This window comes from Eptesicus fuscus, chromosome 5 (genome assembly GCF_027574615.1).
Source record: "Eptesicus fuscus isolate TK198812 chromosome 5, DD_ASM_mEF_20220401, whole genome shotgun sequence".
Lineage (NCBI taxonomy): Eukaryota > Metazoa > Chordata > Mammalia > Chiroptera > Vespertilionidae > Eptesicus > Eptesicus fuscus.
This window is the reverse complement of record NC_072477.1, coordinates 99310531-99324502: the sequence shown is the minus strand read 5'-3', so window position 1 is coordinate 99324502 and position 13972 is coordinate 99310531.

Below are 13972 nucleotides of genomic sequence, written 5' to 3'. Positions count from 1 at the left end.
CCATGGATACAGGGAAATTGTTGGTAATCTCAAAGTGCATCAATAGGTCTGCACATGATTTCACCAGCTGCCTGCTAAAGTATAGACAGGGGCATGGTATATAGATCCCATAGAATGGTGATGATGAATGTGTTTTGTTTTTATCAAAATGATTACTTATTATAAGGCTCCCAGGCCAAATTCTTTCAGAGCTGGTACTTTTATGCATTGTTGACACACATAATGCTCTGGTTGAAGAAGATGCTACTGATGTATTTTCAACCCTATTGTAAAGGCTTTCTATTAATAATTTCCATTAAAGTTCTGTTTCTAAAATAATCTCTATTAAAATTCCTAGATAGGTAGTGTAGTAGTTCCTATTGACACCATGCTTCAGTTCAGACTTAGGCAATTTATAAGTGAAGCAGCTTTGCCATCTAGTAAAATTAACTTACAAACTCTTGTCCCATCTTCTCATTGAAACATGAAATATTTTTTTCTGTGTCTTTTCTTCTTTTGCCTTCCTTTTATCTTCCTTCCCCTCCCCTAGCTCTGCAGTTGATGTTTACATTAGACCATCAGATGAATGACTACTCACAGAGACTGTATTGGGATTTATTGAGGCCCTTGTGTCCAAAGTGTCCATGTTTCCTAGAGAGGGTGGATTTAAAGAGGAATCAAAGCCAACACTGCTCTTCTTAGAAGGAAACTAAATCTTTTCAGGGTAGGGGGAAGTAATTCAGTGTCTTTGGATCACATAGTTTTGACTATGAGGTTCCCTGAATTCAACCCCTTATGTTAGGGAACCACATCTGATGTGATGTTTCTGACATCTGGCTACATTTTATAGCTGCCTACCGATTATGTCCCTGTCTCCCAACCTGTTACATTAACCAAATTGATTGCCTGAACATTGCAGGTAACAAGACTGAACCTTCTTAACCATCTTATCACTCTCATAAGTGCTTGTTCATTTGGCATTAATGGTTCCACAAAGCCAATATCAGACAATATGAAATAATTATTTTAAATAATGGGTATTATTGAAACATCTCCCACTGAATAAGAGGTTGGGAAGAGACTTTAATATTAACAGTATGCTAAGATCCCATTTATTTATTCAACAAATTCAGTGAATTTGTTTTAGGTGTTTAAGCATAGTGTTAATTCCCAAGGATACAAGGGTAAGCAAAACAGAATTCCTGCTTTCATGTTTTCAGTCTTGAGATGTCAAATAGTATACTAGTATATATAATTCTGACATATTCCCATACTAAGTAAATGAACTCAAAATGGTCAATCTCTAGTTTTGTTAGTGTGCCTTTCAAATCAGCTACTCACGTTGTGGTCATGCCAGCCTACTGAGATTGAGCTAAGATATATTGCTACATAATTGAGTAGCATGTGTTGAGAATGACATAATTCTTGAGTACTAGTTGAGTTGAAGTAAGGCAGGTTTGTCAAATAAATACAAGAAATGTTGAGGCTTTGATAAAGCATGGTTTCAATTGATAAAGGCCTGATTTTAAATAGCAGATGGATCATCCTGGCATACAACAATAAAATGTGAAGTGGGACATTCTCAATAAAGTACTAGGAAAAGCACGGATTTAACAACATAGTAATGGTGACACAAGTAACCCACATCATACTCCATGTATTAAAATTAAATATACAGAGGATTCTGGGAACATGGTGCAGTGACGACATGTTTCTTAACAAGGTATCCTCACAGCCCCCAAAGTATGACCAAGTGGGGAAAAGCACCAGCAGCTTCAAGATCTGCAATGATGTTGCTCTCTGAGAGAGAGTAGCAAGAAGGAAGCAATAGGGTAACTTCTGATAGACCTGAGAACAGAAGTGCAGTGCAACCATCAAGAATGAAGAGGCTGACAAAGACAAATATCACATGATCTCACTTATATGTGGAATCTAATGAGCAAAATAAACTGATGAACAAAAAAGATCCAGAGATATTGAAACATGCAACAGTCAGATTTTTCAGAGGGAAGGGGAGGGGAAGGGAGCGGAAGAGATTAACCAATGAACTTACATGCATATATGCATAACTCATGGACAGACAATAGTGTGGGGAAGGCCTGGGGAGGGAATGGGAGCAGGGTGGAGAGGGTCAATGGGGAGGACACAAAAGGGACATCTGTAATACTTGCAAAAATTAAGCCCCTAAGGATTCTCAAAACCTCTTCCTTCCAGGACAACACCTCACATTGAAAAGTTGCTGAGAGCAGAATCAAAATTGGACAAGATAGGGGCAATAGACAAAAGATCATCTAGATCAAAGTGGGGAAGGGAAGTTAGAGCCAGGAATCAAGATGTCATATTTTTAACACAATGCAAACACAATGTGTGAAGTTAATAAAGCTTCCCTGAATTTTGTCTTACTCCAAGGTTCAGGAAAGTTAATTTTACATAAAAATGGGTCAAGTCATAGTATCAAGGCCAAATTCCATATAAAATATTAAGAAAAAAAGAACAAGGAACAGAATAACATTCCTATGGACATAGGAAGCATGCCAGAAACACATCCCCATGAAAGAAAACTATAACCTATTATTCCAAAATGAGCTCAAAGTCTATAGGAAATGCTATAAGACCTGGAAGGACAATATAGATCTAATTGTCAGAACTAAGAAAGAAGATGCCAAAACTCAGTAAAGAATTATAAATATTTCAGAGTTGTAAAGAGAAACATAACCAATAAGTAGATCATGCCTTAAATCCAAAGTATAAAAATTTTAAATAAAAATGAAAGGTTTAAAGATTTTTTAAGTTAAAAAGTGGCATTGAAGATAGGCAAAAAATCAAATATAGCATAGAGGTTCATAAAGAAGAGAAGGTAAGCAAAAGACATTGTTAAGAAGACTTTCCTGAAATTAGAAAATAAATTGGGTAGTGAAAGCACACCAAATAACTAGCATTGACCTAAAATGAACAATATCAAGACATTCAAGTGAAATTACTGGGCTGTAAAGGAAAGCAAGTAAATCCTTTGAACATCTGTTTAAAAAGGGCCTGTGGTTTGTAAGGAAAAGTATTAATTAGATTATCAGAACTTTTAATAGCAACACTCTACTCCAGATGAAAATAGAGCAATGTACTTAAGATTCTCAAGGGAAGTCCATCAAGGATTTTCTAACAAAATAGACTTTCAAGCATAAAAGGCACAAATTTTGAATCCATTTATGGATTCAAAAATACTTCATGATCCCATCTTTAAGAATCATTACAGAATGAGTTTCAGGCTGTCAAAGTGTCTTTAGAGTCATCAGCATAAGGACTGGCAGTTTGAGCATTAAATATTTCATTGTTTATAGAAATAAGAGTAAATGAGAGCCAACAGGGAGACTGCTTAGTCCTTAATAGCCACAGAGGCCCTTACAAATAAAGATTTAGTGCAGTTTTTTCAACAGAAGGATAAGGAGAACATATGCACTATTTTTTAATGTTTTCAGCAATCATATTCTGATTGTGTATGTAATGGGAAATAAATCAAATGAGTACTTCTGCGATATTCTGTACCCTGAGCACTTGAGAATCAGGATTCTCATAATGGAAGAAAAGAGTCACAATTGTAATAAGTAAAAACTGTAGTCTTAGCTTGGATTGGTAGTATCAGTATGAAGTCATAAGATAGTTTATGTATCTATATCTATGCATACTCTATTAACCGTCCATGAAAAAGACCTAGAAAAATGAAGAACCCAGGGAATATCTCTAGCACCTACATTTTGATCTTGAAATGTAATTTCTCATTAAAAGAAACAAAGGTTTTTAAAGAGAGGGCTGATTCCACGTGTGGGACAGGAAATGTTCAAGATGATCCTAGAAGATTTTGTCATAGCAGATAGCAAGGAAGCTATCAAATACTACTAGGATCTTGTCAAAAGGATCTGGAGGAACTTGAAAAGGATTCCCAGTGCTCAAAAATAGAATAGTAGAGCTTCAATAATGAGAATGATTGCAGTGAATTGAGAGTTTTTAATACCTTTAACCTATGAATTCATAATGATATTTTAAAAGATAATCACCTTAAGAGGAAGATAGGGAACCAATTAATATCGTCTTTAAAGCTAGTAAATAAAGGGAAGGGAGCATTTATTCTGTCTTTTCTGCTTGCACTTGGGTAACCAAATGGCAGGAGAAGGAAAACATCTCTATATAGAAGAATTCCAATTAATAATTGAAAATGAAGTAATATTACCCATTTTATTTCCCTATTGAATTAACAAATATAAGTATTAAGCATCAGTGGTTACTAGCATCATAAAAAGAGAAGTAACTAGATACTCCATGTCTCTTGAAAGAGCACATAGTCAAACAATCTTATAACTTGAGAGTTTAAAAGTGAATAGTCCCATGACTTCCTGGGAAAGTATAAAAATGTGAGATTTCAAGTGTACAGTTAATGAGAGGCAAAGTGGGAAGAGAAAGAAACTAAAGAAACTGGTATGCTTGCATAGAAAGCCCTCTGAGGAACACAGATTCCAGAGGATGAACTAAATTTGACTATGTGGAGCATATAATCAAAGTGATGATACAACCGTTCAAGTTTATAAAAATATCAGAGGTTTAAATTCCCCATGAAGTTGTTAAAAAAGCTAGTTAACGAACAGTGCCTTAAAACTATATGCAGATCAAGAAGTACAAAAAAGGCTTACATCCCCAGCAAGCAAAATTATCTTCAAATAGGGAAGCATAAAATAAATAATGTGGAGATGTGATAACAGAAACAAGAAAAGCAATAAAAAGTCTTAAATGACTATCTCCAGGACCAGACCAACAACATGCTCCTGCTTCTTGAAAAACCTGCAGATGGAATTCAAGAATATATGTTGATATGTTTGAAATCTCAAAATGGACTATCTCCCCTCCCCGACCCCCAAGTTAAGAAAAAAATGGGTTGGTCAATTAAAGGAATGCTGTAAATACAATCCTGGATTCAGCAAAGCCTTTGACAAAATTGCACACAATGTCCTGTGGATAAAGAGAGAAAAATAACTTGGCTTTTAGAGTAACAACCAGCTGTTAGTGTGTCAAACTTGGTGATATAACAATATCTTTGAGTGACCTTAAATTTTGCCTTAGTAACATTTAAATTTTTTATTAATAACTTAAGCATAAAAATCTGCAGATAATATAGAACTGAGAATATTAAGCAATGTAGCTGACATAATCAATATACAAAATTATATGAGTAGATATGCTTTTGGCTGCAGCAAATTAACTTCAGATGAACCCTCCAGCTAAGAACTAGAGAAATGGTTAATGTTTTAAAAACCACTATTATTGAGGTATATTGCACTCATTTTGAGTGTACAGTGTGATTAGTTTTGGCAAATATATACACCTGTGTAAGCCACTTCCACATGAAGACAAAGATGAAATGCCATCATCTTCAGAAGTTCCTTGTGCTCCTTTTCAGCCAATATCTATCCTCCACACCTTATGCCAGGCAACTACAGATGGGCTTTCTATACAGACTAGATTTGACTTTTCTGGAGGTTCATGTAAATGTAACCATACTGCATATGTTCTTTTCTGTCCAACTTCTTTGACTCAGCACAGTGATTCACCCAGGTGTGTATTAAAGTCGTTTTACTGCTGAGTAGCATTCCATTGTGTGTCTATACTGCAATTTGTTTATGCCACATTCATCTCTTGACATTCATTTTGTGGAGAGAGGGAATTTATTGGGAAGGAGGCACGAGGAGTGATAAAATGTGTCATATTTTTATAAGGGTATAGGTTATGTATTTGTCAAAGTTTATCAAACTATTCACTTAAGATCTCTATATTTCTCTGCATATAAATTATGCCCCAACTTAAAAAAAAGGATGTGTTTCAAATTTTAAAAAGAAACTCTGCTGAACTATAGCATCATCCAGAACATCTAACAATTTTTATGTTCAATGTTTGCCATTTAACAAACAAAACACTCAGAGAATCCTATCTAATAAAAGAGTAATATGCAGATTGATCATCACTCCAACACACAAGATGGCTGCTCCCATGTGGTCAAAGATGGCTGCCCCCATGTGGACACAAGATGGCCGCCACAAGATGGCCAGCAGGGGAGGGGAGTTGGTAGCGACCAGGCCTGCATAGGAGGGCAGTTGTGGGCAATCAGGCCAGCAGGGGAGGGCAGTTAGGAGGGACCAGGCCTGTAAGGGAGGTCAGTTGGGGGTGATCAAGTCTGTAGGGGAGGGCAGTTGGGGACCAGGCCTGCAGGGGAGGGCAGTTAGGGGTGACCAGGCCAGCAGAGGAGGGAAGTTGCGGGGGACCTGGCCTGCAGGGCAGGGCAGTTAGGGGTGACCAGACCTGCAGGGAAGGGCAGTTTTGGGGGACCAGGCCTGCAGGGGAGGGCAGTTGGGGGGGACCTGGCCTGCAGGGCAGGGCAGTTAGGGGTGACCAAACCTGCAGGGGAGGGCAGTTAGGGGCAATCAGGCTGGCAGGGGAGCAGTTAGGCATCAATAAGGCTGGCAGGGGAGTGGTTAGAGGGTGATCAGGCTGGCAGGCAGAAGTGGTTAGGGGCAATCAGGAAGGCAGGTAGCCGAGCAGTTGGGAGCCAGCAGTCCTAGATTGTGAGAGGGATCGGTCCTAAACGGGCAGTCGGACATCCCTTGAGGGGTCCCAGATTGGAGAGGGTACAGGCTGGACTGAGGGACATCCCCCCTCGCTATGCACGAATTTCGTGCACTGGGCCTCTAGTAAAGCAATAATTAACCAAAATCAGTAAAAAACAACAAACAAAAACCAGTTACATGTGAGCTCCTAATATTGGAATTGTCCTATTTACAAAAGTTGTGATAAGTATGTTCAAGACAACAAATGAAAGGATCGAGAATTTCATCAGAGAACTAGAAATTATGGTAAGATTCAAATGAAAATTCTGGAACTGAAAAATATAGTAACTGAAATAAGAGTTTAGTAAATGAGTTTACAGATTAAATACAGCTAAAGAGAGAACTGCACAAAAGATATGTCAAAAGAAAATATTCAGACTGAAACTCAGTGAGACAAAAGAATAGAAACTAAAGAACTGAACAGAGGGTGGTTCAAGATGGCAGCAGAGTAGGTGGATCTTGCAATTCCTTCCAGAACCAAACTGGAAATGAACACCAAAATTGGGGAACTATCACCCTGACTTTCCAGCTGAAGACCATCTGAAGAGGAGACTTTTAACCAAGGACTGGCAGAAGAAGCCGTCTTAAGACTTGTAGGAAGGGCAGAGACTTGAAAGGGGCTGGCCTTGCTCCCATGGGTGGCAGGCTGAGGTTATGGAGGGCTACCTCAGCTGCAGGAGGTGCCCCTCACAGCTGTGAAACCTAGACCCCAGACCGGTTCCCCAGTCTGGAGTGTCAGAGCCTGGAACAGGCGCCCATGTGGCATCCAGCTTGAAAGATGATGGGGTTTATGTCGGACAAGGAGAGGCAAAACCTGTTGGAGACAAAGCCACCCTTTTCAAGGGCCGATGTGCGAATTTTTCATTTGTAGCCGCTCACCCTGAGCACCAGTGGAGGAAGGGCAGTGCAGTCTGGAGTCTCCTGAGGAGAATCTGGAGTGGGTGGCTTTAGAGAGACACATGGAAGAGCAGCCACCAGGATCCCTATGCTTGGTCATCCTTCAACACTGTAACAGCCATTTTTATTGAGAGGAGAAATCCCCTCACAGTGACATTAGCCTGAGGAAAAGCTGGAATCCCACACATCCCACCCTGCTAAGATGCAGGGTAATACAGCAGCATAGTCCAGGGTGTATAGAGGTCTTGGCAGTCTCTAGGGGTATCAGTGGCTGGCTTGGGGCTGGGCCATTACCCCACATTTCCAGGAACCTAACTGGTGCTTCCCCCTCATGGGAGAGCTGATAGAAGCAATCTCTGGCTTCTGGCAGACTTTATGGCTGGGCTCTGGAGGGCCCATTCACCTGCATACTAGGGGTTTCAGCCTACTGAGGTCAGGGGGAAAAATCGGGTACAGACTCAGACGTATGGCTCTGCAGCTGGGGAATATACCCACCATCTTCCCTGAAATCTGAATGGCACTTTTTCCTTACGGAAGATCCAGTGGTCCCACCCTTCTGATTCTGCCGTAGTCTTTTTCAGAAACAGCCTTTTCAGTGACTACTGGTAAACCTGACAGCTGGAGGCAGATCCCAGGGGCCTTGGGACATTTGCTGACTAGCCCCTGGGTCCTGTGTTGGTAAAAGCTGGCCTTGGAGTGCAACTTGGTCCTTTTCTTGTGTAACCAAACTCAGTGGAGGCAGCTACAAACTATGAATCACTTGGAGCTTCAGACAGGTTGCTAATGGCCAGGTATGGACAGTGTCTGACATGGTTGCACAGAGAAACTCCCAAAAGCCCAGAATTGGCACATCAAGTGGTCAGCTTCAGACAATATCAGAGCAGGATCCAACAAACATCACAACAGCATATCCAAAGGGAGATCACAGCAGACACTAAAATTTGCTGAGGTGAATTCCACTTTGTTTTTCATTATTTTCTTTATTTATTTTTTTGTTTTCTATTTCCTTTTCCCCTTTTTATTTCTTATTTTGCTCTTTATTTTTCTTACTCTATTTTTTTTTCTATTTCGTATTCTTTTTGTCCCTTTTCTCTGTTTTCTTTTTCTAGGCTTTGCCATTTTTTTTCTACTTTTCTTTCATTTTCTTTACTGTTTTTCTTCTCATGTTCTTTTTTTCTTTCGCTATTTTTTCTTTTCTCTTTCATATCCCTTTTTTTTGTTGTTTTTGCTGTTGGTATTTTTGTTGTTCTTTTTTTTGTTTGTTTGTTTTGTTTTATTTTGTCAGTACCTATACAAAGGCTTGCATGATGTGGTTGGGGTTGAGCATCATAGTCAACCAGCCTGTGGGTCGATAACACCCACAAATAGGCCAATAGCAATCATTCCCAATTACAGCAGGAGGGTCCACATAACACAAAAAAGGGACATTCCTAGAGCATCCTGCTCAGGAGATCAAGAAGACTACACTACTGGATCCCACAGGACACCTAGTACATAAGGCCACCCCACAAAGACTGGGAGTCATAGCAGTTCTATCTAATGCATAGAAGCAAACACAAAAAGACAGCCAAAATAGGGAGATAAAGAAACAAGCCCCAGAGAAAAGATGGCGACTGGCAGGAAGGAAGAGAGAGAGAGATTGTGAGTGAGGAACCCATAGAGGAGAGTGTAGACATCTGTGGTGTGTGTGTGTGTGTGTGTATGATCTAGGGTCAGTTAGATCCTGCAGGTCTTCCAAGGGGCTGCCTAACTGGGCAGTCCTAGACGGTGGAGCCCCGCACACAAAGCGGACACTTCTCGGCGGCTGGTGCAGACGCGGAGACCACACCATCTTGAGAAACAGAGCTGCCTGAGACTAGGATCCTGGCTTCAGACACAAATCAGGACCCTGCAGCCACTGGGGACAGAGAACTGCTATCACAGCTTCAGACCAACAGACAACAAGAATCCAGACTTCCCAGCAGCAGATTTCTGTGAGTCAAAGAGCCTATCCCCCTCCCCGCAGACTCTCGGATAGCGCCATAGTAACTGATAGACCTGCCCCTCGCCCAAGCTGCAGAGCGCCCGTGCACGGACACGGTCCCCTTTAGGGAATTTGGCGTGCAGGACATACGCAGCTCCCCTTAGGGGAAATCTAACAGCACGCACAGAGGGCTGCCTTCGGGGAATTTGGGGGAATTTGGCCTGCGGGACACAGCTCCCCTTTGGGGAATCTTAGAGTGTGCACAGAGGGGCTCCCCTTTGGGGAATTTGGCGCACAGGACGGACTCCGCCCCCCTTCGGGGAATCTGGGAGAGTGCACAGAGGCAGCTCCCCTTCAGGAATTTGAGAGTGTGCGAAGCCCTAGCCGGTTTGGCTCAGTAGAGAGAGCACACACAGGACGCAGATCCACTTCAGGGAATTTGGCATGCTGGACACAGCTGCCTGGGATCCCTGACTCACAGCGCATTCACACTAAGAGCCAGTGACTCCAATTGTAGTGCATGCACACACAGGGACCCTGATTCTCAACAAGAAACTGCACGAGGCAACAGAGACTCTGACACTCGATTCTTGGTGCAGACACAGGGAAACTCTGACTCCTGGCACGCGCTAAGGATCTCATTTTCGGCACATACCAACAGTGTGGTGCAGACAGGGCCCCTGATTCTAAGTGTGCACACGAGACCACATGGAACACCAGGGACACTGACCCTGGGCAAGCCTGGTTCCCACCAACCAACGGCAGCCACACGTCCTAGTGTCAGACCATCCACAGCACACGGCCCAGGTCCACGCAAACTGAAGCTTGAGCTTTCTGGTGATAGTCAGAATGGGGAGATGAAATAATTCACAGAAGAAGGAAAATGAGGAGTCACCAAGAAAGGAAATTAGTGAAACTGAGGCTTGCAACATGACCGAAAAAGAGTTCAGAGTAATGGTCGTGGAAATTATACATTGGATGGATGAGAAAATCAACAACTTATGCAAGAATCCGGAAGAAATGAAAAGTGATATAGCTACAATAAAAAACACCATGGAAAGTTTCAACAGTAGACTAGAAGAAGCAGAGGACCAAATTAGTGAGTTAGAAGATCAGGTACAGAAACAAGCTCAATCTGAACAGCAATTGGAGAAAAAATTAAAAAGCAGGAGGAAAGCCTAAGGGAGCTTCGGAACAACATGAAACGAAGTAACATGCGTATAATAGGGCTGCCAGAAGGACAAGAAGAGCAGCAGGGATGAGAAAATCTATTTGAAGAGATAATGACAGAAAACTTCCTGGATATGGGAAAGATAAAAGTTACGCAAGTACACAGAGTCCCAAGCAGGATCAAACCCAAAAGACCCACACCAAGACTTGTCATAATTTCAATGGCAAATATAAATGATAAAGAGAGAATCTTAAAGGCGGCAAGAGAGAGACAGAGAGTTACCTACAAAGGAACACCCATCAGATTGTCAAATGATTACTCAACAGAAACACAAGCTAGAAGAGAATGGGAGGAGGTATACAAAGTGTTGCAAAGCAAAGGACTGAATCCAAGAATACCATATCCAGCAAGATTATCAATCAAAATTGAAGGGGAAGGCAGCTATGCTCACCACTATACCACCAACGCCTCCAAAATTGAAGGGGAAATCAGGTGCTTCGAAGACAAAAAAAAAGGCTCATGGACCACCAACGCCTCCAAAATTGAAGGGGAAATCAGGTGCTTCGAAGACAAAAAAAAGGCTCATGGAGTTTATCACCACCAAACCAGCAATGCAAGAAATGCTAAAGGGAATACTGTAAAAAGAAGAAATAAACAGGTAAGAAGGAATACAGACACAAAAATAGATAAGACTACAAACAAATATGTTTCAGTAATAACTTTAAATGTAAACGGACTAAATGCTCCAATCAAAAGACATCGAGTGGCTGAATGGATAAAAAAACATGACCCATATATATGCTGTCTACAAGAGACCCACCTCAGAACAAGAGACTCACACAGATTGAGAGTGAAGGGATGGAAAAATATCTTTCAGGCAAATGGAAATGAAAAAAAAGGTGGGGTAGCAATACTTATATCTGATAAAATAGACCTCAAAGTAAATGCCATAACAAGAGATAAGGAAGGCCACTTCATAATACTAAAGGGAGAAATCCAACAAGAAGAAATAATTCTGGTAAACATATATGCACCCAATATAGGAGCACCCAAATACATAAAAAAACTCCTGGAGGATATCAAGGGAGAGATTAATAGCAATACAATCATAGTAGGAGACTTTAATACCCCACTATCACCATTGGACAAATCCTCTAAACAAAAAATCAGCAAAGAAACAGCAATCCTAAATGACTCACTAGACCAGATGGAATTAATTGACATCTTCAGAACATTTCACCCCAAAGCCACAGAATATACATTCTTCTCAAGTGCACATGGGTCATTTTCAAAGATAGACCATATGCTGGGTCACAGGCAAAATCTCTTCAAATTCAAGAAGATAGAAATTATATCAAGCATCTTCTCAGATCACAGTGGCATAAAACTGGAAACCAACTAAAATAAATACAATCCAAAGATATCAAACACATGGAGACTAAACAGCATGCTATTAAACAATGACTGCGTTACCAGAGAGATCAAGGAAGAAATAAAAAACATCATGGCAACAAATGACAATGAAAACATAACAATCCAAAATCTATGGGACACAGCGAAAGCAGTCTTGAGAGGGAAGTTCATAACTCTACAAGCGTACTGCAAAAAACAACAAACAATGGTAATAAATTACCTAACCCTACAATCCAAAGAGTTAGCAAAAGAGCAGCAAGAAAAGCCCACTGTAACCAGAAGGAAGGAAATAACAAAGATCAGAGCGGAGATAAACGACATAGAGACCAAAGAAACAATACAAAAGATCAACAAAACCAAGAGCTGGTTTTTTGAAAGGATAAATAAGATTGATGAATCTCTAGCCAGGCTCACCAAGAAGCAAAGAGAGAGGACCCAAATAAACAAAATCAGAAATGAAAGAGGTGAAATAACAACAGACCCCACTAAGATACAAAGGGTTGTTACAAAATACTATGAACAACTCTATTCCAACAAACTGGACAACCTGGAGGAAATGGTCATATTCCTAGAAAAATATAAACTTCCAAAAATCAATTAGGAAGAATCTAAACAGCTCAATAGGCCAGTAACTGTGGCCGAAATTGAAGCAGTCATCAAAAAGCTTCCAGCAAACAAAAGCCTGGGGCCTGATGGCTTCACAGGAGAGTTTTACCAAACATTCAAGGAAGAACTAAAACCTATCCTCCTCAGACTATTCCAAAAAATTCAAGAGGAAGGAACACTTCCAAGCTCCTTCTATGAAGCCAGCATCACCCTAATACCAAAACCAGATAAAGACAACACAATGAAAGAGAATTACAGATCAATATCCCTCATGAACATAGATAACAAAATTCTAGCAAATCGGCTCCAGCAGTACATCAGAAAGATCATACACCATGACCAAGTAGGATTTATCCCAGGAATGCAAGGATGGTACAATATCCGCAAATCAATAAACGTAACACATCACATAAACAAAATGAGAGATAAAAATCACATAGTCATATCAATTGATGCAGAAAAAGCATTTGACAAAATCCAACACCCTTTTTTGATAAAAACTCTCAACAAGGTGGGAAGAGAAGGCTCATACCTCAACATAATGAAATCAATATATGATAAACCCACAGCAAACATCATATTCAATGGACAAAAACTAAAAATATTTCTCCTAAGAACAGGAACAAGACAGGGATTCCCACTCTCACCACTCCTGTTTGACATAGTACTGGAAGTATTAGCCATTGCAATTAGACAAGAAGAAGAAATAAAAGGCATTCAAATTGGAAAAGAACAAGTTAAGCTGTCTTTATTTGCTGACGACATGATATTGTACATAAAAAATTCGAAAGACTCCGTCAAAAAACTCATAGACTTAATAAATGAATTCGGCAATGTAGCAGGATACAAAATTAACGCCAAGAAATCTATGGCCTTTCTGTACACCAATAGTGAACTTACAGAAAGAGAGACTAAAAAAACAATCCCATTTACCATCACACCAAAAAAATTAAGATACCCAGGAATAAACCTAACTAAGGAGGTAAAAGACCTACACGCGGAAAACTACAGGACACTGAAAAAAGAGATAGAGGAAGACGTAAACAGATGGAAGAACATACCATATTCATGGATTGGTAGAATCAACATCATTAAAATGTCCATACTACCGAAAGCAATCTATAGATTCAATGCACTCCCCATTAAAATACCAACGGCATATTTCACAGACCTTGAAAGAACTCTCCAAAAATTCATCTGGAATAAAAAAAGACCCCGAATAGCCACAGCAATCCTGAGAAAGAAGAATAAAGTAGGAGGGATCTCAATACCAGATTTCAAGCTGTATTACAAAGCCAC